Source organism: Rattus rattus, chromosome 3 (genome assembly GCF_011064425.1).
Source record: "Rattus rattus isolate New Zealand chromosome 3, Rrattus_CSIRO_v1, whole genome shotgun sequence".
In the NCBI taxonomy this organism is placed as follows: Eukaryota; Metazoa; Chordata; class Mammalia; order Rodentia; family Muridae; genus Rattus; species Rattus rattus.
This window is the reverse complement of record NC_046156.1, coordinates 122,359,630-122,386,513: the sequence shown is the minus strand read 5'-3', so window position 1 is coordinate 122,386,513 and position 26,884 is coordinate 122,359,630. Positions and strand designations below refer to the sequence as shown.

General features: G+C 46.4%; 1 protein-coding gene across 1 annotated transcript in view; it reads right to left on the bottom strand.

Moving 5' to 3' along the window:
- The window catches only part of Gnb4 (G protein subunit beta 4), a 37,821-nt gene extending 30,065 nt beyond the window's left edge, over nt 1-7,756 (bottom strand). The window contains exon 1 of the mRNA XM_032898541.1: nt 7,631-7,756. The gene's annotated coding sequence lies outside the window, so the exon portion shown is untranslated. The remainder of the gene's footprint in view (nt 1-7,630) is intronic.
- Between the last annotated feature and the right edge of the window lie 19,128 nt (nt 7,757-26,884).

Below are 26,884 nucleotides of genomic sequence, written 5' to 3'. Positions count from 1 at the left end.
GACCTGGGACAGCGACCCACACAGGTAGGAATGAAAATTCCTGCAGGAGAGTGTAAGCCAATACATGGTGGGCAGCAGCCCTCAGAGCAGCACCAGGCTGGGCAGTGCACACTAGCGATCTCTGCTGACAAATCTCAGCTTCCTGAAATAACTACTTAGGACTTGCTATGTAGCCCAGAGTCTTAAGCCTCTTGAGTGCTGAGTTCCCAAAAGTACTACCATGCCTAGCTTTACTATGCCCGACTTACCTTACAGGATTCTAGAATAAAAACGGGCTCCTCAGGGGTTGGGGATTTAGCTCAGTGGTAGAGCACTTGCCTAGCAAGCGCAAGGCCCTGGGTTCGGTCCCCAGCTCCGAAAAAAAGAAAAAAAAAAAGAATTAAAAAAAAAAAAAAGGGCTCCTCTAAACCTTTAACTACTCTGATTAATTCTGCTGCACATGCCGGTTTAGAGAACAAAGCCTCGTCCAGCTTCAGATGCAGGCCTGCGTCCTAAATTCACATTAGCAAACAGTGGAAGCCCCATATTCCCACCACGTCCTAGACAAAGTGCTTTTGTGAGAAACTCATAAAAATTAGGGGGAGGGCCTGGAGAGGTGGCTCAGGAATTAAGAGTACATGCACAGGCTGGAGAGATGGCTCAGAGGTTAAGAGCACTGACTGCTCTTCCAGAGGTCCTGAGTTCAAATCCCAGCAACCACACAGTGGCTCACAACCACTTGTTATGAGATCTGACACCCTCTTCTGGTGTGTCTGAAGACAGCGACTGTACCCACATACATAAAATAAATCTTTTGAAAAATAAAATATTACAGGGCATGGTGGTATAGGCCTTTTAATTCCAGCACTCAAGAGACAGAGACGGGCAGATCTCTGAGTTCAAGGCCAGCTTGGCTTGGTGTGTGTGTGTGTGTGTGTGTGTGTGTGTGTGTGTGTGTGTGTGTGTGTGTGTGCGTGCGCACACATGTAATTCAGGGCCTGGAAAGATGGCTTAAAGAGTACAGGCACTTGCTGCCAAGTCTGAGTTTAATCTCTGGGACCCACACAGCAGGGGAGCCTAAAAATTGTCTCCTGATCTCTGCACTATGGTGTGTGCACACCTTCATGTAAACATACATACACATAAAAATAAGTGTAATAAAACATACACACACATACATACACATACATACATACATACATCCTAAGACTCAGTCACGACTTGCTCTCTGATCACAGGGACCAATCTCCTTGTATACCAAATGGATACAGAATAGAACTGTGTTGATTTCTCTATAGCTGAAAGGGTGATCTGGGTTCAATCCCCAGTGATGAGGGAAATTTTCATTTTATGTGAGGACTACTTCAAAGCAGAACAAAGGGAATGCTCTGTGAGTATCTGTCAGGAAAGCTCTCCAGGACGCACACTGGGCAATGGTACGCACTGGGCAATGGTGCACACTGGGCAATGGTGCACACTGGGTAATGGTGCACACTGGGCAATGGTGCACACTGGGTAATGGTGCGTACTGGGCAATGGTGTGCACTGGGCAATAGTGCACACTGGGATATGGTGTGCACTGGGCAATGGTGTGCACTGGGCAATGGTGCACACTGGGATATGGTGTGCACTGGGCAATGGTGCACACTAAGCGGCCTCTCTAATAACTTTCTGCTAGGATCACCGGCATAGGCAACCACACCTTTTCTTTAAAGAGGATCAAACCCAGGACTCTGCACGTACTAGACTAGGGCTCTACCAGATGAGTTTCTGGTTTAGTGATTTTTCTTTTTTAAAGGGAATCACCCAGTTGGTGATGAGTTTTCTATTTTAGTATCTCTAGTGACCTATCCACTCACTCACGTCTTGTCAGTTTTATTCCACCAGAGGGCAGCCAAGAGAAAGGTGGCTGTGACAGCGACACTGGAAACTCACTGGCTCCCACAGGAGCTGTGCCGCTTCACTCAACCGTGCTGGAGGAGTCTCTGTGCAGCATGCGGTCCCTCTCAGAGACAGTCCTCAAGTGCGAGCGCTGGAAAATACGACTGCTTACACTCATTCCGCCAACCATATCCAGCCATCCATATCTGTGCCAACCACGCACCAGGATCCCCCAGGTTCTGGAGGTGCAATAATCAAAAGCCAAGATTCTCACTGTCCCGGAGCTGTGACGGTTAGTGTCTTAGTGTCTTAGCCTGACACTCCAGAACCACCTGAGGATGAGCACGCCTCTGCGGACTGTGCTGATTTCATCACTGAGGTGGGAAGATCTGCTCACTGTGGCATCACCATTTCCTCTCTGCTTCTTTGCTGCCTGCACAGGGTGAGCAACTGCCTCAGGCGCCTTCTGCTGGGGCTTCTCCAACAACAGCGGACTGTACCTTGAACGGTGAGCTGAAATAAGACCTTTACCTCTTAAGCTGCTTCTGTTAGAATAGCTTATCCCAGCAACAAAGGAGAAGCAACTAAGCCAGGGTCTCGGTTCTTATCTGCTTAGGAAATGAACCCAAAGCAAGAGCGCAGCTCTCCACCTAACTTTAACTACAGACAAGAACTATGCGGGAGAGCAGCCAGACTTAGATCCCAGGTGATTAGGGAGGCTATTGTAAAATAAATTAATTTAAGTAGAGTTGAATGGAATCAGGAAATGAGGCGTGCCTTCAAAAGGGAAAGGAGCCAGGCGTGGCGCATGCCGTGTGATTCTGGCACTGAGTCAGAATGACTGCCACCAGGGGGAAGCCAGCCCGCACCTCACCGTGAGCGAGCGCCTCATGGTGAGCACCTCACTTCACAGTGGAATCTCACAGTGAGACTCTGTCTCAAAAGAAACAATGACAGGACTGGGGATGGAGCTGGGGGTGTTAGGATGCTGGTCACGTGCATCAGGCTCTGAGTTGGATTCAGGCAGAAGAAACAGGAAGAACGGAAGCTCTAAAGTGGCCAACCTTGTTTGCTGGATCAACAGGAAGAGGAGTGCGTGGGGGGGGGGGAGGAGGGGCAGACAGCAAGAGGTAGGTAGTAGTAGGCCTGCTCCAGGTCATGGAGGCCTCTCGGGCACATGGGGATTCCCCTCTCCCCCTCCCCTTCTTTTCCTTTGGGCCTTCGTTACTTATTTTGGTGCCTCGGTTCTTCAGACCAGGCCATTCCCAGACTTTCAGGCTATGTCCTTCTGAAATTCCCCAGCACTGTTTTCAGCATCACCTTGCTTTGCCGCACAAAGTTCAAGGCTCACCTAGAGCTTTTGTGCCAGCTCTAGACTCAGCCGTGTAGATAAGCCACTGGCCACGCTCATGCCAGTTCAGCGTCATCCTCAGCAGCCAGAGCTGGGAGATGTATGCATATATGCTATGTACATGTGCAAGCACATACATGTTTATGTGTGCCAGTGTGCTCACAGCTTTTAATCATATTGACACCATTTGTCCCAATCTAATGCTAGAGACTTTTCACTGCCCCTCCCTTACTTCCTCTCTTCCTTTCTGACAGGGACTCGCGCAGCCCAGCCTAGCCCAGTGTCAACTCGTGCAGCCACGGATGACACTGAACCTCTGACCCTCTGCTCCACCAATCAAGTACTGGACTTAGGGGCATGCGCCACCACACTCGGTTATAAGGTGAAGAGGGTACAAGCCAGGGCATTAGCACGCTAGGCAAGCACCCTACCAATGAACTCCACACCCAACCCTTACTTCTCATTTCTTAGAGTAAAATTTCCAGCTTCTACAATACCAATACATTGGCTCATTGTCTCAGTCACTGTTCTACTGCTGTGAAGAGACACCATGACCAAAGCAACTCTTACAAAAGAAAGCATTCAACTGGGAGCTTGCTTACGGCTTCAGAGGGCTAGTCCATGATCACGCTGGGAAGCAGACAGGCCCAGGGCTGCAACAGTGACTGGGAACTTTACATCCTGATCAACAGGCAGGAGGCAGAAAGAGGCTCAAACGGGCTTTGGTAACCTCAAAGCCCACCCTCAGTGACACATCCTCCTCCAAGCAGGTCACACCTCCTAATCCATCCTAAACAGTATACCAGCTGGTAAAAACACATTCAACCCCGAGCCTATGGGAGCCATTCTTATTCACCCCTCCCCCCCACACTCATCTCAAGGTGACAAGGTGACGATAACCACAAGATGGCTTCACAACTGCTGTACTACTTCCGTGCAAGTAAGAGCTACCTGCCATGATCGAACCTTTCTTCCCCAGTTCATTTTACAATGAGGTCAAAAATGGTCGGTCCTGTGTTCAAACCCTACCTGGTTCTTTTCCTTCTGGTGTTGGCTTATCCGATGTTTGCACTCGATTGTGGGGTTTCAGAAAAGAAAAAAGGAAACATATCCTAAAGCCTCCCACCCCAGCTTGTTTATGTACGTGTGTTGGTGTGTGTGTGTGTGTGTGTGTGTGTGAACACTCATGCCCAGTGCCCAACGAGGTCAGCAGGTGTTGGGCCCCTGGTGCTAGAGTTACAGACGGACTACCTGTCTTGCTTGTATTTATAGGCTTTCCCAGGGCCAGCAGGATGACTCAGCAGAGAAAGGCGCTTGTCAACAAGCCGGGAAGATCCAAGTTCAACCCCCCAGGACCAAGGAGAGAAATGCCGCCTGCAAGCTGTCCTGTGACAGCCACAGGCTTGCTACTGCTCACCCATGAATGCCCACCTGTGCATATACACACACACACACACACACACACACACACACACACACACTAAAAATGAAATAAAAGGGCTTTGACTTTTTGGTTGTTTTTTTAAGGTGCTATCCCAGCTTGTTTGTCTGTGCAATCTGGGGGGGGGGGTTGATTTGGCTTACACTTCCAGGTCACAGTCCTCAGTGAGGGAGGTCAGGGCAGGAGCTCAAGCTGGAGCTACAGGGGAACCCTCCGAGGGACACTGGCTGGTTCCCGGGCTCACTTTTGGCTACCTGTCTTACATAGATAGCCCAGGTCCATTGGCCTCTGGATGGCACCCACAGAGAGCTGGGCCTCCGATATCAATTGCCAATGGAGAAAATGTCCCGGAGACACGCCCGAAGGCCAATCGGATGAAGACAGTTCTTTGGGTTCCTCCACCAAGGTGTGTCCAGTTGACAAGCAGGATTAGCCTTTCTCGATGGAGATCAGAATAAGGTGATTAAACGTGGAGGGATGCTCAGCTGTTACGAGAGCAGACCGCAGAAGAAGAAAGGCAGTGCCCAACACCCAAGTGCCTCCTAAGGACCCCTAATAACTCTATCTTCTGGGGAGCTGAAATGGCTGCCTATTTAGGCACTGGCATTAAGGTGCCCGGGAACACAAGTAATTTAAAGTGACTTTAATAAAAGCCAGGCAGTGGTGTTACAAGCCTTTAATCCCAGCACTCTGGAAGCAGGCAATGGCAGACAGATCTCTGTGATTTCCAGACCAGAGGGAGTTCCAGGACAGCCAAAGCTACACAGAGAAACCTGTCTCAAAACAAAACAAAAAGAGAAAGGGAGAGAAAAGAAAAAAGAAAGACAGACAGAAAGACATAGGGCAGTAGCTGAGGTAGAATGCTACGCTGAGAAAAATGTGTTTTCTGGTAGATACGACACCATATTTACACAACAACATAAAAACAGACTGGTTTTGTCTGCAAAAACAGACGCACAGAAGCTTCAGGGAGAGGGAATGGTGGTACAGGAAGGAGCTATGAGAGCATTTGGCTTAACACATAATGGATCCCCTCATTATAAAGCAGGTTGTTGTTGGAAGACAGGGCCTTCCTTGTAGCCCAGGTTAGAGCCTCTCTCAACAACACCCTCCTGCCTCATCTGCTGGAGCTGGGATGCCAGGGGAGCCCCCCAACCCCTGGAGTTGTTTACTATCTAGCGTCCACCGTTCCAGAGTGGTGACAGTTGTTTCTCTGGAGCCCGTGTTCAAACAGAGGTTTGAGTTTGGAGGAACAGTTAAGCCATCATTACTTATTTGATGCCAATAGAAAAACTGTGCCCCAGAAAAAGGGGCACTGACCCAGGGATGCCAGGGACAGAATTCTGACAGGTGACTGTACAAAGTAACACCAGTAAACGGTACCAATCACACCAGAGAAACCAGCACGGGTTTCTGACATACCTAGGAAATTTTATGGGTACATCAGTGATGGCTGAGCCTAGGACTCCCGGAGCCTAAGACTAACTGAATGTGTTCTAGAGGAAAAAATATGTACTCTATGGACAGAGGGACCTTGTCCTGAATCCAACTTGAGTTAACAAGACCACTAGGAGCCATTTAACATTGCCTTGCCTGTGGAAGGTATAATGTGTCCTTTAAGAAGTGACCAAGAGATGACACAACAGTACAGCTCACTGCCCCTGATGCAGGACAGAGCTTCCGTAAACAGTCCCTTTAATAAATCAGATTAAACTAGTCAGCAAGGCAAAGGAAGGAATAACCAAGCCACCGAACTTAAAAACACACTTGATAGAAGTCAGAGAATTCACTCAATCTCCAACATTAGTTGGTATTGGCAGACAAATGCCCAATACTTAGCTCCCCCTCTTAGCTTTGAAAGTGTCCCAGATCTATTTTTAAAGAGTAAAAACACATGCTGATATGTTTATTCACAAAAGACCAAAACTGCTTCCTGTCTACTGATCATGAGCTTAAGGCACGCAGTTAAGCGAACCCACAGCACGCAGAATCAGCGTCATGGACTAATACCGTGTAGACATAAGAGGTCTGGCAATATTTATTAAATGATATTTTTAAAGTTTCTATTTCGGTTTTAAATTCAGCGGCAAACCCCAAATGCAAAAACGAAGACTCTTTAAATGCTCTTAATCAAAATATTAAAATATACAGTAAACTTTCAGTAAACTGGCAATGAACACTGGCAGAGACTAAATATATATACAGTTTAGTCCGACCTCTGTAAAACAAAAAACAAAAAACACCCTCCCTCCCTCTCATTTGAGGATGTGTCAGCCATCACATCCTGATGAACTGAAAAATATAAAGGGTCACCACCATCTCAGTCCGCGATATTGAAAGGAACTAATAATTAATTACATTTCTGTCTTAAGGCACGGTAGGGCACGGATCCATAGCAGGCTATATTCTCACCTTTTTACAAGAAACGGGGGGGGGGGTGTTGAGTGAGGAGTAGAGAAAACAAAATCACCCACAACTGGAAGCCATCTCTCAACTTTGAAAAAGCAGAAAGAAATGAGGGACGATGAGGGGGTGGAAACCGCTTTCTCCTGTTCTAAACTTGCAAATATCCAAAATCCGTTATCAATCCCCCCTTAAAAATAACCAAGCCTTGGGGACACAGTATCCGTCCAAAAACAACAACCCGGGGCTCCAGCAGCCCGTGGAGAACTTGGAGGGGTGGGGGCTCCGTGCTCTGCAGCTAAGGTCCTCTGGGCTCCCAGGCAGCCGCACCCCTCAGGCCGTCCTGGGCCTCGCCGAGCACTGGAGAGCCCGCGTCCTCACGGAGCCCGAGTGCACACGGAGCCCAGCGCCCAGCTATCCGCATCCACACGGAGACCCGCCGCCCGCCGCCCGCCGCCCGCCGCCTGCCGCCGCCGCCGCGCCGCCGCCCGCCGCCCGCCGCCCGCCGCCCGCCGCCCGCCGCCCGCCGCCCGCCGCCCGCCGCCCGCCGCCCGCCGCCCGCTCTTGCCACCTACCTGGAGCCTGGCCGCCACCACCGCGCTGCTGCTGTGCGCCCGGCTGCGGGTCGCGAACCGCAGTAGGCTCCGCTAACACAAGACGGCGACCACACCCAGAGCCCTGCACGCCGGACGGGGCGGGGACCCGGGAGCGGCGCGCGGGGCGGGGGCGGGGGCGGGGGCGGGGGCGCGCGAGGCCGGGGAGAGGGTCTGGGAACGCGCCGAGACAGCAGCGCGCGTGGCTCGGCTCGGGTCGGGGCTGGCGGGAGCGAGCGCGATCCGGAGCGGGGGGCGCTCCAGGGTCTCGGAGAACCCAGAGCGCGCTTGGCCTGGGTGGAGGTTGATTGCCGCACTCAGGGCCAGGGGCGCGTGTGGCTTGGGGAGGGGGGACTGGCGGGGTTGCGCGTGGCCTGGGCCGGGGTGCAAGGGGTAGGCGCCGGCAAGGCGTGCAGCTTCTGCGGTTTTGGGAAGCGGAAAGAGCATCCTTGGCAGTTTCGATTTACCCGTGTGCCCCTGGACGCGCCGTCTAAGCTGTGTGCCTGACTTCTTGAGGCTGGGCCTGGCCCGTGTCTGGCCTGGGCGCTCTGCTCTGGCGGGAAGCAGGGTTTAGGGTTGAGCCAGGAGAGCCACAGGTGCGGTCTGCAATTATTGAGCTCTGAAATCTGAAGTCAATCCAGCCAAGCAGCCGTCGGTGGATGCCCGACTGGAAACATAAAGCTAGTGATACACCCACCCCCACCCCGCAACACACACACAAACACACATTCGAAGCTGCTGAAAACATTCCTGAACATCCCCATGCTCGCACAGAGCCTGCCTCTTGACTGTCAGCTCTTGGAAGTTACACTCTGTTGTCACTGACAACTGGAAAGCCTTCCCCAGCACCCTGCCAGGTCTCTGCTCTTTAAACGCCAATGCACCTCAAGCGACTTTGTTCACATTTCTCTGGCGTTTTATACTGAACATGTCATAAAATAAATGTCTCCCTCCAATTTGCTTCTTCTGAAGGGGCATTTCTCCTTTCCCCACCCCCATCTTTCTTTGGAGTTAATTCCACTTTGACAGACGGTTGCTATAGCATTCTCTTTCTGACGTCAAACAATTTAAAGAAACAGAGCTGGGTAACAGGATTGCAGAGCCATAGAAGGGTTTAAAGATTATCAGGAGAGCTCGACACCCCCGCGGCCTTCCAATGCTTCCTTATCAGCTGCTCCCCAACATCACCGGGAGTAAAATCCACTCATACCTACAGACAAGGAGGCCAGACACGGCACTCTGAATGTGACTGGGAAGAAAATGCAGCTGCTCCGTGTTTGTTAAAAGCCACACCACCACAGATGTGAAAACAGCAAGATACCAGGATGATGAAGTGGTTTCTCCCCAAAGTTTTGCTTTCCCTAATGAATGCTGGTTGCTCTTTCTCCGTTAAGAAGAAAATGAAGAAGTGCCAGACGTACACGTCAAAGAGCCAGGGTGGTTGGCTACAGCCTGAGTAGTCTAATTTTTGGTGGCGTGTTTCAGTAATAAGTCCTAAACTTGAAGGCTGGAAACAAAGGGAAGCTGGTACTTAGGGAACACTTGTATTTCTAAGGCTCCCTGCCTCAGTCTTTCATCCCCATTTCACAGATTAGCAAACCACTAGGATTCAGTTTGTTTCATGGAGTCACATAACTAGGCCAACTCCAATACTTGTTTTCCTTTGTTGTGATTGCCTCCCTCTTAATCCTGTGTACATATGGCTCTACCTTCAACTGTATATTGAAAGGCAAGCACCTGAGGAAACAGTGGAAAGCCCTGGGGTACTGAATCTATTCTGGAGACAATCAGGGGAACAGACATCAGTAGCTCCAAAGTAGGAACTGCAGAGCCCGAAAAGATTGATGATGTGAAATGTGATGTGGGCAGAAATGCCAGCCAAATAGTCGGAATACTAAAAAGAAATAAAGATGTATTCGTCACCTAAACAAGCCTACTACGTCTTATATTCGTTTTGTCACCTGTCCCTTATTTTCTGAAAGGAACCCTTACTTTTAAGGGTTGTGTGTTGGGGGCTGGAGAGATGGCTCAGCGGTGAAGAGCACTGACTGCTCTTCCAGAGGTCCTGAGTTCAATTCCCAGCAACCACATGGTGGCTCACAACCATCTGTAATAAGACCTGATTCCCCCTTCTGGTGTGTCTGAATACAGTTACAGTGTGCTCATATATAATAAATAAATCTTTAAAAAAAAAAAAAGAAAGGGTTGTGTGTTGGAAAGGAGAGTCAGTGAGATTTTCATTTCCCAGAGCAACTTCCCAAGAGTGTGGATGGATTCTCACAGCTCCTGGTTTTTCCAAGAATAAGGAGACCTGTAGAGGGTGGGGGGTAAAGAAAAGAGAGAGAGGGGAGCGGGGGAGATCTGGTGGAGAGAAACTCAAAGGCACAGAGACAGAGTCAGATACTGAAAGCAAGAAAGAAATAGAAACATCCGAAGAGATACACAGGATCACACACAGACACACAGACACACAAGTACACACATATACATGTGCATACACACACATTTTATATATATATATACATGTATATATATATACATGTATATATATATATATATATACTCACACATATGCATACACACTCATACACACAGACAACTCGCTGCAGGTGCTGCTGGCTGTGTGGAAGCTTGCCCTCAGGATTGAGCCTGATGATCCACAGTAGCATTTAGATCACGAACTCACTGGGTTCATAGTGTCACATTCTACTTTATTAACAGAACATAAGGGGAGCCTCAGAAACAGAATCCCAGGATCTTTTACCCTCATGGCCAGGATGGTGTTCACCAGGAGGACTTGCATCTACTAGGTACTCAAGGACAAAGACAGTTGTTTTGTTTTTCACTCCTGACCTTCTCAGAGGCTTTCAGATTCACGCTCAGAAGAGAGGAATTGGTTTCCTAGGGGTTCGGCGTCAGTTACTTACAGAGAGGTCTGTGTCCCCTTTGGTCCTGTTCAGAGACTTTCTGCCCTTGATCCTGATTGTGCCCATTTGAATCCCCTTCCCAGTGGACGTTCCTCACATCTACAGCGCTGCAGGCTTGTAACCTCTGCTTTCAAATCACACTCTAGAGACACTCAATGTTTTTTCTTCTTTGTGACCTTGCCAAGTGCGCCACAGATGATAGCGCCAGCAAAGTGGGCAGTTTTCAACATGGCCCCTCAGAGATGAAGGGTTTCCAGTTATGAGGCCAAATTATGTACGGGCATCAGGTTCCAGTCCAGACATCAGGTGGCTCACAAGCACCTGTAACTCCAGGTCCAGGTTATCCAATGCCCTCTCCCACCCTCTGAGGGCACTGCCTCCACACATGCGTATAAACACACACATACACACAACTAAAATGAATAGGCTCTGAAAGAAATTTTCATATAAGACCTTAAGAGTTCCTCATACAAGGGAGAAGCGTGACTCCTTAGTGTCCGCCAGAAGTGAGGTCTGGGGTTTTTCTGCCAGGTTTTCTGAACACAGTGCAGTCTTACTGGAGTTGTCTCTGTGGCTCATGCAGATCTCATTTGGTCCCAACCCTTTCACAGCGTACGCTTTGAGCTTACCCTTTCAGTACCCTGTCCCTCACACACACACTCCTGCTGTATATGCTGAGAGCTCCTGGGTCCCTTCCCTCAGGTGCTCGGCAAGGACAGCCTCAAACCCATCTTCCTCGGACATCTCGGAGAATTTAGGAGAGTGCTATGCTGGGCTACTGATGTCCACCACAGGCATGGGAGAGACAATGGAAGTGTGCAGGCACATGTTACCTGTTCGTCACCTTGTACTTCCTGTTCTGGGAATCCTGTTGAAAGGGACTTGGCACAGTGGAAAGAACACAAACTTCATTTTATGTCAAAGACTCAGTGTAGGGCTCACGTTTTTGATGTATATATGTATATGTATGTATATATGTATGTATATATATATATATACATGCACACACACATACACAAACACACACACACACTCACACACACAATTTCCCTAGGATCCTATAGTTTGCATTGGGTCAACATTATCAAATACTGAATTCTACCACAGTTGACAAGTACTTCTGGCACTGTTGGTCAGCTAAATATTCACTAATTAGCTCACCCTATCCTAAGAAAACTTTTGAATAGCATATTTCAGTGAACCACTCTGACCTGTTTGTATTGGTGATTAAAAACATCTGATTAGTTCTTTCTTGCTACATATAAGCAACCCTGAAACAATGGAGTTGTACAAGCAATGTGTTCCAGTGTGTGTGTGTGTGTGTGTGTGTGTGTGTGTGTGTGTGTGTGTGTGTGTGTGTGTTCGTGCCTGTGGTAGGGTGTCACACAGCAGGCTAGGCACAGCGGTAGTCATCTGTTTTGCTCCTCAATGTCTTCGTACAGGGCTTGGTGGTTAAGTAGAAGCATCCTTCACTTTTTGCCCTGTCAGCTACACTGTTAGCCACGGCTCTCTCAGGGAGCAGGGCTACCTTTTAGCTGGAAGACAAGCCAAGTTTGTGGGCTATAGTTCAGTTTCTCTTTCTCACAGGCCTTCCCATGAACTGAGAGTTCTGCACAGGCCAGAATTCTAAGAGCAGGTGTTCTGGAGAACAAGGAGGAAGTCGCAATGACAGCCACACAGCACAGCTGTGATTCCCAAGTGCTCTTGGTCTCACAGGCAAGACTGGTAGACACGCAGATCTCTTCATGAAATAGTGATCCATTCTAAGAGAACAGGGGGGCTAACGTCTACCCTTACAGACATCTTCAGAAATGTATCCTTCTGGCCTGGGCATGCACACACACTCCTAACATCCCAGCACACTAGACCCTGAGGCAGAATGACTGTAGCTGGAGGTCAGTGTAGGCTGCACAGTGAAAACTCTCTTTAAAACGCAACAACGTTGGCAACAACAAAAGCCCATAAAAAACACTACCATCAACCAGCTCTCAATTTCACACTAAGAGTTTATCTCTCTTTTCCTCTCTTCCTTATAGGATACATTTTATTTATGATAATATGTTCTGCCAAATATTTCAAACAGTAGAAAATGTCTCACTTTTCTTACTTATGTGGCACTTTGTTTGTTTGTTTGTTTGTTTTAGAGACTTCGATGGTTCAATTTTGCTAACATGACACAGACTGGAGACACCTAACAAGAGGGAACCTCAGTTAAGGAATCCATCAGCTTGACCATGGAGACGACGTTTGAGAGGTATTTTCTTGATGAATGATTGATGTGGGAGGGCCATGGTGGGCAGTGCCATGCCTAAGCAAGGTGGTCCTGGGGCAATATAAGAAAACAGACAGAGCAAGCCATGGGTGGAAAGGCAGTAAGTAGCTTTCCACATGGCCTCTACTTTGGTTCCTGCCTCTAATTCCTGTCCTGATTTTCCTCAATTACCACCTAGAATTTTAAGATGAAATAAATTCTTTCCTTTCTAAGTTGGTTTGGGGTCAGGGTCCTGTCGTGTGTGTGTGTGTGTGTGTGTGTGTGTGTGTGTGTGTGTGTATGTGTGTGTGTCTGCGCCCATGTGCGCACACATTGTCAACTTGACACAAGCTAGAGTTACCAGGAAAGAGGAACCTCAATTGATATAGTACTTCCACCAGATTGCCCATAGACGAGTTTAAGGACATTCTCTTGATTAATGATTGGGAAGTCCCACTTTGGTACTGGGTTATACAAAGAAAGCAGGTCAAGCAAACCACTGGGAGCAAGCCAGTAAGCAGCATTCCTCCATGGCCTCTGCTTCAGTTCCTGCCCTGATTTTCCTTGACGATGAAGTAACTACAACTACAAGCTAAAATAAACCCTTTGATCCCCCAAGTTGTTTTTGGTCATTGTGGTGGTTTGAATGAGATGTCTGTCATATTCGTTTGAATGCTACTTGGTCCCCAGTTTGTGGTGATGTTTGGGGAGGCCAGAAGAGAACATTGGATTCCATTACAGATGATTATGAGCCACCATCTGGTTGTTGCTGGGAATTGAACTCAGAAGAGCAGTCAGTGCTCTTAACTGCTGAGCCATCTCTCTAGCCCGTTTTTTTTTTTTTTTTTTTTTTTTTAAGTTAGGGTTTTACCTCTTAGAGCCGCTGCCCTTGAACTCACAGTTTTTTGTTTGTCTCTTCCTTTGGGTTTAGCGTCACTGTGCAATCACACCTGGCTAACTGCTTTCTTAATTTTTATTTTAAAAATAATATTGTAAAAGTGACCTTCTGGTGTACAGTACTCTGATTTTCAGTTCAAGCATAGATTCAAAGGACTGGCATTATAAACATGGTGAGTACAGTCCAGGAGCCCGAGTAAATTCTCCTATATTCCTTTCCTTCCCCACTCATCCCTAGTAAGCATTGATTGTCCTCCGTCCTTACAGTTCTGTCTTGTTTTATTTCCCCCCCAAAACATAAGCATCTCTCTATGTAACCAAAACTGTTCTGGCTCTCATATCCCAGCCTATTGAGTACTGGGATTATAGGCATTTATTACCGATATACCTGATGAGGTCATATAAGTAGACTCCTGTGGAATGTAAACTTTGTGACTAGCTCCATTCGTTAAACACAGCATGTTGGATCATTCATTTGAAATATGTTTTTATTCCTTGAAAGTTCCATATATCTATATAATGTGTTTTGATCATTTCCCTCCATCACTACCTCCTTCCAATTTCCCTTAGTGCCCCTACACACACACACACACACACAAAGTACACAAGTGTGAGTATCCCTGGAGGTCAGAGTCATTAGATGCCCTGGAGCTGGAGTTGCAGGAAGATGTGATTCAGAGAACTGAACTTGTTGTTCATCACTGAGCCACTGAGCTGTCTCCATCATGGAGCCTCCCCCACCCCCACTCCCCATCCTCTTTTTCTATTGTTACTAGTAACTCCCCGAGTGCAGTTAGTGCTGCCCATACACACATGGGGATGTGGCCATCAGTAGCCAGGAGCAACCTACCATGTCCCAAGGGGTGAGTGACTTAGCCTCCCTCAGCAGCCATCAATTGCCTACAGCCCCGCCTATAGGGGTAAAGTCTGGTCTCCCTCCTTCCCATATATGCTGAAATACTGACCAGACTGATCTGCAAGTCTGACACAGGTAACTATGGCTGGTGTGAGCAGATATGCACAATAGTCATGTTGTGTCCAGAAGTCCCCAAGGCTCTCCTTCCCATCATCCATCAGTCCTTCAATTCTTTCACCGGCCTCCAGTGGGAGCTTGGTAATGATGACCCATCCACAGCTGAACGCTGATACGACTTTGAGCAGTTAGGAGTCTCTGTGTTTAATCACCACCCACTGCAAAAAGACCAATCTCTAACCGAAGCTGAGAGCAACACAAATCTGTAGGTATGTTTAGGATGCATTTTTATAGGGTAGCCATTTATCCAAACAGCAACAGAAGGTTACCCACTTATAACACAGGAGCTCCCTAGTCATGAGCTTTTAACCACATTTACAGTGTCAGGTATGAAATCCTTCCTGTAGAACAAACCTCATCCAGTCAGAAACTATCACGCTACTACTGTGCTAGAGAACACGTCTAAGTGCTAAGTCCATTGGTGGTTTTCTCTCCCAACAGCCTCCATGGCACCTTCCGTCACGTGACCTAGACGGCAGGGAAAGAAGTTCCCGGTCAGCCTGAGGCTGATTATTCTATGTCCAGTGTTCAAAGTGAGTGGTGTCTTTAGGGCTTTATCTACTGGTTCATTTTCCCTGCTGAGCAATCGTGTACGGTGTTCCATATTGTCTTAGAGTTACTATTGCTATGACAGAACACCATAACCAAAAGCACCTTGGGGACAAATGGAGTTTACTTCATACACAGTTGCATATAACAGTTCATCATCAAAAGCAGCGAGGGCAGGAACTCACACAAAGCAGGAACCTGGAGGCAGGAGCTGATGCAGAGGCCATGGAGGGGTGCTGCTTACTGGCTTGTTCATCATGGTTTGTTCAGCTGCTTTCTTATAGAACCCAGGACCACCAGCTCAGGGATGGCCCCACCCACCATGAGCTGGGCCCTCCCCCAACAATCATTAATTAATCAAATGCCCTTCAGGCTTGCCTACAGTCAGATTTTATAGAGGCATCTTCTCAACTGAAGCTCCCTCCTCTCTGAGTCTAGCTTGTGTCAAGTTGATATAACTAGCCAGTACATATATGTATTGATTTGGCAAGTGGATGATTTGTCTTTGGACTTTCTTCAGCATTTTGGGCACATTTTATACCTTCTGCCTTTCCTGCTTTCACCCCCATCCCTAGATTTATTTCTAATTAATTTCCTAAATCACAACACTGATTGTATCCCTCTTTGTCTCAAAGAACCTGCAATGTTGTACCACTTACTTTTTTCGTTGTTGTGACAAAGCACTAACCAAGTAAGGAGGGAGTTTGTTATGTTCACAGGTGGAGAGGCCGTACTGCTAGAGAAGACATGTTGGAAGGAGGATGGGGCAATCGGCCACAATCAGTCTACAGGCAGGGAGCAGCTATCACACCTCAAGGCTGGGCTTCAGTGAGACCCTCTTAAGTGTCCCACAACTTTCTAAACAGCACAACTAGCTAGGGACCAAGTGTTCAGATACATGAACCTTTAGGGACTAATTTCATGCTCAACCCACAATAAATGTTTCCCAAGCATCTTCTAAACCCAGCATGTGCTCTGCAAGGCCTTGTAGAATCACCCTCCAGCCCTGTTTCCAGAGGCTTGCTGCACTTCCTGAGTCTGTCTCCTGCCCAACCTGGTCCTTCTGCTCTTCAGATCATCGCCATCCTATCCCTAATGATAACCCTCCCCCAAACACAACACTACCCCTGCCCCAGTATGCATGTACGGAGTAGGCCGCTGAGAAACATCACCAGTTCATCTTAGATGTTTGTCCCCAGGCTGTGAACACTCCCTTATAGACAGGCAGCAACTCCTGCACCAGGTAGTAGCTGGCTGGGACACAAGTCTACTTTGCTAGCAGACACCAACATGTTTCCAAGTGATTCTGTTGGGCCTCTTCCTTGGGATGGGGGTGATCCAAGGGAGGGTTTCCACTCTCCCTTCTTCAGCACTGCATTCTGCTGGAGCAACTTCCCCAAGCCCCTCTGCTTTACTCAGTGTACAGAGTGCTTTACACAGTGAACAGAAAGTGAAGTTGCAGGAGAAGTTCTTTTATGTCTGTCTGAGTAGTTCCGGGAGAGGGTTTTGAAACTTTTAAAGAACTTAATGATATGGTAATTTTTCAGGTAATTTTCCAATAAAGCAGAGAGAGCTCTGATAGCTGTCATCAACGTGTCACTTCCCTCCAGCAACGAAAGCAATGAAAGGAACAATGATTGAAAAATCAGGAATAGTTTTCTAATAGAGACTTTGCTCTGGACTTCAAGAGAGAGAGACATGAGAGGGTGGAAAGAGACTGGTAGAACAGCTGGTTTCGTTTGTTGGTAGAAACACCATTCTCTATATCAGACAACAACAGTCACCAAACAAGCCCTTTAGAACAAGTCTAAAATTAAAAACAGATCTGGGGACTGGAAAGATGCTTGAGCAGTTAACAGCACTGGCTGCGCTTGAGGGGACCTGGGTTTGATTCCCAGCACTGACATGAAGCTTCACAAGCATCTGCAATTCTAGTTCCAAGGAGGCTCTCTTCTGGCCTCCAAGGACTGTTGCATACATGTCGTATACATAAAACCACACAGGCACACACACACATGCACATGAAAACAAAGAATAAAACCACCAGACTTTAAAAATAAGATGATTTTGAATGTTCCATTTTGCCCCCAAATGTATTTAAAAAGAAAAAGGCATTGCGTTCAGGCTTCCTTATCTGTCTTCTCTAGATGGACTGGGAGACCTATTGGGCTTTGTATATAAAATGTGCCTAGAAGTTCATTGTTTGGATGCTTGGCCCCAGCTGGTGATGCTGTTGTGGAACCTTTAGGAGATGGAGCCTTGGCAGAGGAAGTCCACCAGGTTTTATAGCCCGGCTCCACTTCTCTCTGTTCTCCATGCACCCTTCACGGTCCTGTCCCTTTTCTCCTCCCAGTCCTACCCTTACAAATCCCTTCCCCATTATCCCTTCCCCCGTATCTCTCCCCCATTACCTCCTCCTCCAAATCCCATCCTCCGTTACCCACTTCTCACACATTCCTCCCCCATTATGTCTGAGGAGAAGGGACATTTATCAATCTTACTTCAGCACCTGAAGCCATCAAGGTTTCTTGATAAGTGAGTCAGTGAATGAGCGAAGAATGAGTGAAGGGTCTCCAAGAATCCATCCATCCATCCATGCATGTATAAGTATTTAATATGTTCTCAGACAGTAACCTAACCTTACTGCTGTGTAGGTGCAGTGAAACTCAGATGAAAACAAACATATTTGGGTTTGTTTGACGGCTCTAAGAACAGGATCTTATCCCAGTTTGTGAGGTAACAAAGCAGGGTAAAAGTAGGGCACAAGTTTGAAGACTTTGCATGGTTTTTATGCATTACATCATTCTGAGCTAACACAGAGAACTAGTCTACCTTCAAAGATTTCAGTCCATTCCATGATGTGAGGAGTAGCAGGCAGTCCATCCAAATAACAGTAGCTAAAGAAGCCTTGGAGAATTCACTTCCCCGGGGACCAGTGGTCCCTGTTTTCATGCATCCAGAGTGCTTTAATGGGTGGTTGTATCTCCTGTTTCTAAGTGCTCATCCGGAAGCCCAACCATGACTCTGATCCACAGTATTAGCAAGATAATAATGGATTAAATAGGAACTGCTTTCTCTTTTCTTTAAAGGGGAGGAATCAATTATTAAAGCCAAATATCAGAAAACAAATATCTAAAATACCCTAGAACAGGAAAGAATTAATAAACGACCTTCTTGGGGTTGGGGATTTAGCTCAGTGGCTAGAGCGCTTGCCTAGGAAGCGCAAGGCCCTGGGTTCGGTCCCCAGCTCCGAAAAAAAAGAAAAAAAAAAAATAAACGACCTTCTTTAAAACAGAATTCTTTTAAAAATTATTTTTAAATATACTATTTTATTAATTCTTTGAGAACTTAGTAATGCTTACACTTCTACTCCTCCCTTTACCTCTACCCAGATCTATCTTTCCATCTGCCACAACTTCATGTCCTTTTATACACATGGGTATGGGGTCATCTCCTGGAGCATGATGGACCTTAAAGAAAATGGACTCCCTCCCACCAGGAATAATCAACTGTTAGTAGCTCCTTAGTTGGAGGGGGATAGGTCATTGAGCCTGTTCCCCTACTAGCTAGGACTTTGAGTGGCTTGATCTTCTATGGATCTTCTGCAGGCAGACATATAGCTTCTGAGAGTTCTTGGGGCAGCAGACCTGTCATGTCCAGAAGACACTTTCAATCCAGTGCTCCCCAGCCTCTGGCTCTTATTCTGGCCCCTCTTTCATGATAATCCTTGAGACTTGGGGGAGAGGATATGATATAGGCTTCCAATTTGAGGCTGAGCATTTGGGTAGTGGTTTCCTCATAGACGGGAACATTCCATCTCCCAGGGAAGCAACTTAAGACAGAAGGTAAAGAACCCAAAATAGCTTCAGGAAGTCCCCGAAACTGACCAGATTCACTTGCCCTTTCCCTCTCAGAAAAAGCAATAAAAGCTGTTGTCACTCTCAGACTTGCCAAGATACAAAGGGGAAAGTCTAGGATTAGACCAGCTGCCGGGAGAAGAACAGGCCAGCCCAAAAGAGGGTTAAACTAACTGAAGTACCTGGAAAGGGCATTCTCCAACATGTTGAACTGCCTTCAGGCTGTGCACTGTGCTTCAGGTTCCAGGCTTTTGTGAGTTGTCACCCATTCTAGGGTGAATGTTGGTGATGCAGATTTGAGTCATTTTTGTTTCTACATGCAACCTCTCACCCATATTTCTGTAAGTAACCCCAATAAACCTCATTGGTTCACCAAGTTGGATTTTGGTGGTATCCATATTTAGTGTGTATCCATATTGGGCTCCCTGTCTGGGGTGAGTATACCTGTGTGTAGCATTTCCCAGGAAACTTTTGGTCACACAACAGCACTCTATAGTCACTTCTCTCCACTTGAAGTGTCAACCACTGTCTACTCACAAAGAGAATCTGATGAGGTCTAAGATTCAACAGAGCTCTTGTTTCTGAATCCTTCCTACAATCTGTTCAGACATAAAATATGTTTGTAGAGCATATAGAAGCAAGGACCTGCTCAATTAATAGTCTCCAAGAGATTCATCAGGGATTTAATTTTCCCTAGTATACAGAGAAAGAAAGTCATCCTGCTTGAGGCTCTGAAACAGGCCCCTGGGGTGGGCGCCCTCATCCCCTCATCCCTTCCTAACCCTCCCAATTAACTACACAATCTAAGAGGAGTGTACTTGATACACTAAAGCTTTTAAGCACCTGAGCAGCACAGCAGACTATTCTACACACATTAGCCATCCAACCTACGGACGGTGGGGCTGATATGTGGACCCAGAACTTTCTAGACTATGTGTCTTGGCTTTTAGGAGCCTATATTTCATATGCTCCAATAGCAACACGACTGTTCTCACTATGTCTCTCAGTCTCTCTATCTCATTCTCTCGCTCTTTCCTCTCACTCCAGCTCTCTCGAGCTCGTATTCAATTCTCTTGTTTAGCTTTCCCTGACAAAGTCTTGAGCCCTTGCCCCTTCTGTAGATGGATTTCCTAGCTTTGCATCATGAATGGTTCATCCTGAATTCCCCACAGTGGTGCTCATCAGGGTCCTGCCCGGCCCCATCTTCTCTGAGAACCACACACACTTCAATTAATTAATCTCAAATCAAAAAATGTTTCTGAAATTTGTAATTTTTCAACTAATGAACGGATCACCACACTGCTTTAAATTGCATTCCCCCTTCCCCCAAGACAATCCTCGTCCTCTTAACAATCTTAATAAAATCTGACTTATTTGTAATTAAACCCAGAATTCAATGAACTGGTATTTACATTTTCACTCTTGTGGCATGCAGGAATACGTATCTTTTCCACAGAGACTGAGCCTGGGGTAGCTGCACAAGCCCCTGCAGGCAGGTTCCTGTTTAAGTGACAGTGAGTCAGAGATGTATTAACTCAGAGGAGAATTGGAGGAGGAAACAAAGAGCCCTTGTCATTTAATGAGTAACTGCCTCGTCTCTGTTTGGATAAAAAGACAGTAACTCTAAAAATAAAACCTACTGTAGATTGTTCTTCTTTCATTTTAAAAAACCAACCCTTAACTTGCCTTATTGCATTTCTGCATTATTATTACCATTATAATTTAAGACAGGTTCGAAGTGTACAGCCCTAGGCTGGAGCTCACAGAGAGCTGTCTGCCTCTGCCTGCCCACTGCTGGGATCAATGGCATGTACCACTACACCCAGTTACATGACGTCTTATTTTGTAAATGGCTTTAGGGATGGCTTTGGTAAAGAATAGGGAACTCATTCTTTGGGCTCACACATGTGTTGAAATACAAATTTCAAGGAAAATTTATTTTCCATGAAATCAGACTTAGCTTCAATTTTTTTTCACATCGATGATCACCTAATAAATCTATTCTATGCCGATTAAAATATAGATGCTTTAAATCCAAATATTCAATTACTTTGCCATTTTGTACATTTTGATGGCATCCAATTATTCCTCCTATTGAAGTTGTTTGCAAGAGTGTTTATTAAATGAAAAGAAAACACTGTGTGATAAGAGAAAGCTATAGGCTTCCCTGGCTCGTCTTTTTATCTCGTGGACATCTGGATAACCCTCAGACTTTCCCTGCTCTGGTCCACACGACACACTACTGTGAACACTGGTCCTCTACAGTTCACTCCTGATGAAGTCACACCTGGGCTGAGAACCTACACTTTTGTGAAGTTGTTTCCTGCCTCCTGCTCTCCTGCACCACCTGGCCCACAGAGCCTCTGCCATCTGGTGTCAGTCTGCCCTCTCTGGCTTTAGCACAATGGTATAGTCCACTGAAAGTCGTGCCTGCTCTCTCTGGGAAGCTGCCCTAGGGTTCCCAATCGTTTTGTTCTCACAACCCATAGTGCCTCACACATGGTCTACAAAGTCATGCTGAGCACGTCTTGTTTCTGACTATGGTAGCATATTCATCCATGTCTTGTCAGTACTGATAATAACTATTGCATGAGGCCAAAGGAAGGGCCCTAGTAGTTCTCACAAGCAAAGCTTGCTCACCCATTCTCAGCACGCTGATTAAAGACACAAGAAGTAGTGAAAACCAAGGAAAGGGAATGTACTCAGTGTGGCCACACATGGGAAGGGAGCAAATGCAGAGGCCCAGTGACACACCACTGCCATCACTGCTGCTGCTGCGGCTGCCACCATTGCCGCCGCCGCTGCCGCCGCACCGCCGCCATGTTTGGGGCACTGACATGAGGTTTAAATTTGAAATGAGGTAAAGAGGTACCTACAGATTCCAAGCAGTACCAGTCAAGACGTGGTCTTACCCCTTGGGGACCCCTCATCCTCTCAGTTCCTGCGAAGGGTTCCACTACCGTGTAAAGTCTCTTTGGAGTTCATAGTTTCAAAATTCTGGAGCTGAAATAGGGAACCCAAGTGTCTTTTTAGAATATATCTTCTCCAGACTTTGGAGACACCACTAGTGTCTGCTACAGCTGGAATTATGATAATCTGTGTGCTTGTTCTATGCCCTGGATCTGAGGATAAGAATAATAAGAATATGTTTGAAAAAAAAAGTGTGGACAACAGGGTTAGAAAAGCAGAAATTCAACCCCCAACCTCTGGATCTTTAGGGACCATGTAGATTTACAGCAGAAACCTGCTATTCTGGACTTCCTTTATTTCTTCTGTTGGAATTTATGGATTCCTGGGGCTGGGAACATGGCTCAGTGGGTAAAGTGTTTGCTGTGCAAGCTTGTGGACCAGAGTTCACACCCATGTAAATGCCAACCCATGGGACTGGCAGCCCATTTGTAACCCCAGCACTCAATGGAGATAGAGATCCACAGAGCAAGTTGTCTATTTAGACCAGCTGAATCCAAGAGCTCTGAGTTCAGAAGAGACCCTGTCTTGTGTGTGTGTGTGTGTGTGTGTGTGTGTGTGTGTGTGTGTGTGTGTGTGTCTATGCATGGGCCACACTGCACGTATGGAGGTCAGAGGACAACGTCTGGGAGTCTGTTCTCCCTTTCTACCACGTGAACTCCGGAGATCAAACTTAGGCCATCAGACTTGGCAGCCAGTGTCCTCGCCCATCGAGCCATCCTGCAGGCTCAAAGGAAACATTTCATTGAACAAAAATAAGAAAGGCCTGAACTACCAGTTATGGAAGCAATGTCTAAGATTACTTCATACTGACACAGAAAGAAATATGTTGAAATACGCAAGGCATAGTGTTGAGTGAGAAGACACAGTAGGGTTCTTTACACAAAGATACCAAGATCTTGAAACCCCTGCCACCTCCTGTCCCCTGCTTTTTCACCTAACCTTAGATATTTCATTTGTTAAGTGTCTAGTAATAGCATGGTCTAGCAAGGCTTTAGAGAGTGTAAAAGAATACAAATGTAAGGCAGTTCTGAAGGGATGGTGTCTTCTGAGCCTGACAATTGTAAGCAAGGAGCATACAGTAAGCAGTTCCTGCCAAGCCCCCTCAAGCCAACATTTGCTCTAAGTCTTAGTCTCTAAAAGAAGCTACTGTGGCATTGTGTTAGCTGGCTTTCCATTACAAAGACTTGAAACTGTCAACTTCTGAAGAGGAAAGGTTGGTCTTCCCTCACCGTTTCTGAGGTTCTGGGTTACGAGCAGCTGCCCTAGTGGCTATCTGACCAGGAGTGAGGCAGCAGAAGCACGTGTTGGATTAAAATTTCATGTATAGGAAGCAAACAGACAGAAAGTGGATGAGATTGCGACCCCACAATTCTTTACAAGACCACACTTCCAAGGACCTAAAGACTTAACACCAACATCCACTAGTTAGTGTTCCAAGAGCTCTGAGCCAAGACTAAGCTTCAAACGTGGATGTTTGGGAGATGCTCGGTATATAAATGGCAGCTGGGCTGGACAAGTGGAAACAGACTTTGAGGAGACAAAACACAGAGACCATTGATAGCCGAGCTCTCAAGTTTATGGGGTGTAGCCTTTCGGCAGAACAACTTGGAAATGGAGAGATAGCAAAGTGATGAAGTGCTTGCTCGGTGGGCATGAAGACCAGAAGCATGTAAGATCCAGGCAGGTGTGACAGTCCCCTGTAATCCCAGCGCTCGAGCAGCAGGGGACTAGCAGGAATTGGCAAATCTGGGTTTCAGCAAAGGACCCTGTCTCAATAAATAAAAATGGGACAACCAATAAGATACTCAGCGTCAGATTCAGGCCACTGTAGGCACACACATACACAGGCATGCACACTCACACATGCCCACATGTAAATATTCACACCTGCACCCACAGGCCCACACATGCACGCACACCCACACTTATATATATGCAAACGTGGTTTCATATGCATCACCCACTCCACCACACATGACTTATTAACACTGTTCTAAGAACTTTAAAAATATCTATTTATACAGCAATGCCAACCAACCAGAGCTTCCAGGGGGACTAAGCCACTACCAAAAGACTATACATGGACTGACCCTGGACTCTGACCTCATAGGTAGCAATGAATATCCTAGTAAGAGCACCAGTGGAAGGGGAAGCCCTTGGTCCTGCTAAGACTGAACCCCCAGTGAACTAGACTGTTGGGGGGAGGGCAGCAATGGGGGGAGGGTTGGGAGGGGAACACCCATAAGGAAGGGGAGGGGGGAGGGGGATGTTTGCCCGGAAACCGGGAAAGGGAATAACACTCGAAATGTATATAAGAAATACTCAAGTTAATAATAATAAAAAAAAATCTATTTATGTATATGTCTATATGTCTATAAAAATACATTCCTCCTGTGTAGGGGTACCCTTGGAAGCTCCTGGAGTTACAGGCAGTTGTGACCAGTATTCATTTACATCAGTGAAAAATTATAAGCACAGTAATGGAATGGCTAACTAGACTGTGATGTGGCCACGTCACTGACCTGCATGGAGCCACGTAAACCTGGCTTTTGATTTTGGGAGAGCACATAATATGCTAAATATAAAGGCTAAGTCACCAAATAAAATCGGAGTATGATCCCAGTTATACACAGAGCCGTTTATTCATGGGAAGCAATTGAACAGATTTCATAAAATGTCAGAAGTAGCTATTGCTCAGTTGTAAGTGGTGGGGAAGTTAATTCATGACTTTCAAGACTCCCCAAGATTTTATAACGGATATTTGTTAATTCTATTACTGAGAAAATATTTTAAAATCAAGTATATGGTTACTCCTGACCGCTGTGTCTGATTGATCAAGTATCGCACTTGGAAAGGAACACACACTTTATAAAAACCAATGACCAACAAAGAGTCCCCTTAAGTGAGGCAGGCGTGCCTGAACTCACCCTGTAGCACAGGCTAGCCTTAAAATCAAGGTGTTTCCAACTCAGCCTTCCACGTAGCAGAATGACAGGCATTACTACTGTGCTCTGCACTTGCTAGAACAAACTTCCTCCCTTTGTCCCTCTCTCCCCTCCTTCTTTCCTTCTTCCTTCCCTCCTTCCCTCCCTCCCTCCCCTTCCCCTCCCTTCTTCCTTCTTCTCCTTGCCCCCCAAGCCCTGTCTCTATTTTCATAGTGCTGGAGATCAATCACTAATAGCTTTAAACCACATCCCATCACTAGGAACATACTTAAAATTATTTTAAACATTTGTTTAAAGTGTGAGATACCACATGGGTACGGAACCAAATCCAGGTCCTCCTCCTCCTCTTCCTCCTCTTCCTCCTCCTCCTCCTTCTCTTCTTCCCCTCCTCTTCTTCCCCTCCTCTTCCTCTTTTTCCATCTCCCTCCCCTTTCTCTCCTCCTTTGCTTCCTTCTCCTCCTCCTTTTTAGCTTTTTGAGACAGGGTCTCACTATGTAGCCCTGGCTGCCCTGGAACTCACTATGTAGATCAGGCTAGCCTGGACCTCTCAGAAGTTCATCTCTCTCTATCTCCTGAGTGCTAGAATTAAAGGTGAGCTACTGGGCTGGAAAGATGGCTCAGTGGTTAAGAGCACTGACTGCTCTTCCAGAGGTCCTGAGTTCAATTCCCAGCAACCACAACCATCTGTAATGAGATCTGATGTCCTCTTCTGGTGTGTCTGAAGACAGCGGCAGTGTATTCATATTCATAAAATAAAATTTAAAATAAATAAATAAGTAAATTAACTAATTAATTAATAAAGGTGATTCCAACAGGGAACATACTTTTAATGGAACATTCTGTCACTTTTTATGCCCACTGCTGTTGATTTGGAAGAAGGAAACCTCTGCACACACAATCTATTCTGAAAACAACAGTCTGATTACAGGTCTTGCTTGCCTAATGCTCTGTAGATTCTAGACTACAGCATTAACTCTTTCCAAAGTCAGAAATCCACTTCCCCTACTGAAGGAACTAAAATCAAATGAAACCAAAACAAAACAAACCCACTTTTTATCCTGGAATAATTGTAGAGACACAAGAAGTTCCTATGACAATATAGAAATGGCCTTCATACCTGGTACCCATTTCCCTTGGAACAGGCTTTTAAATGTGAATCTATTGCTGGTTTTACTCCTCTGTTCCATAGTAGCGAGAGGCAGACAGTTCTGAACACGAGTCCATAGCCCCTTCTGTTTCTCTACCTTGAAAACACGGAAATCCCCTTTTTTTCTAACTTCCTGAGGTTCACCCTAAGTCACAGATGTTTGAAAAGAAGTCCAATCTTCTTCTGCACTGTACTTCTACTGTTTGGGAGAAGACCAAATGCAACCTTTGAACTGGAAGACCTCATTTACCAAGAATCACAGGCAGACACTCAGCTCTGTCTCTCTGGTGGAAGAGGCTTGACTGGAAAGAAACAAACAACTAAAAACAAAAACACACATCAGTTTTCCAAGCTAAGGGAATAGCATTTTCCTAATTTGTATAACGGTGTTCTCTCAGGCAACTGAAACTGACCAGTTCAAGGAATCTTAAAGACATAATGTGTGCAGAAGACAGGAGTCTGCAGGAAGACTGCCCTGATAACCAAGAAACAAACGAGCACACATCAGGGCTGTTAGAGTTTTCAAACACTCCTAAGTGCTCTGCAGCCTTCAAATTACAGACTCACAGAATTTGCAAATCACGAGGTTATCTATGAATTACGTGGGTCAATCCTTCATTTTGTGAAGAAGCACACCCCTAGTGGAAAGGCTTGGGTTAA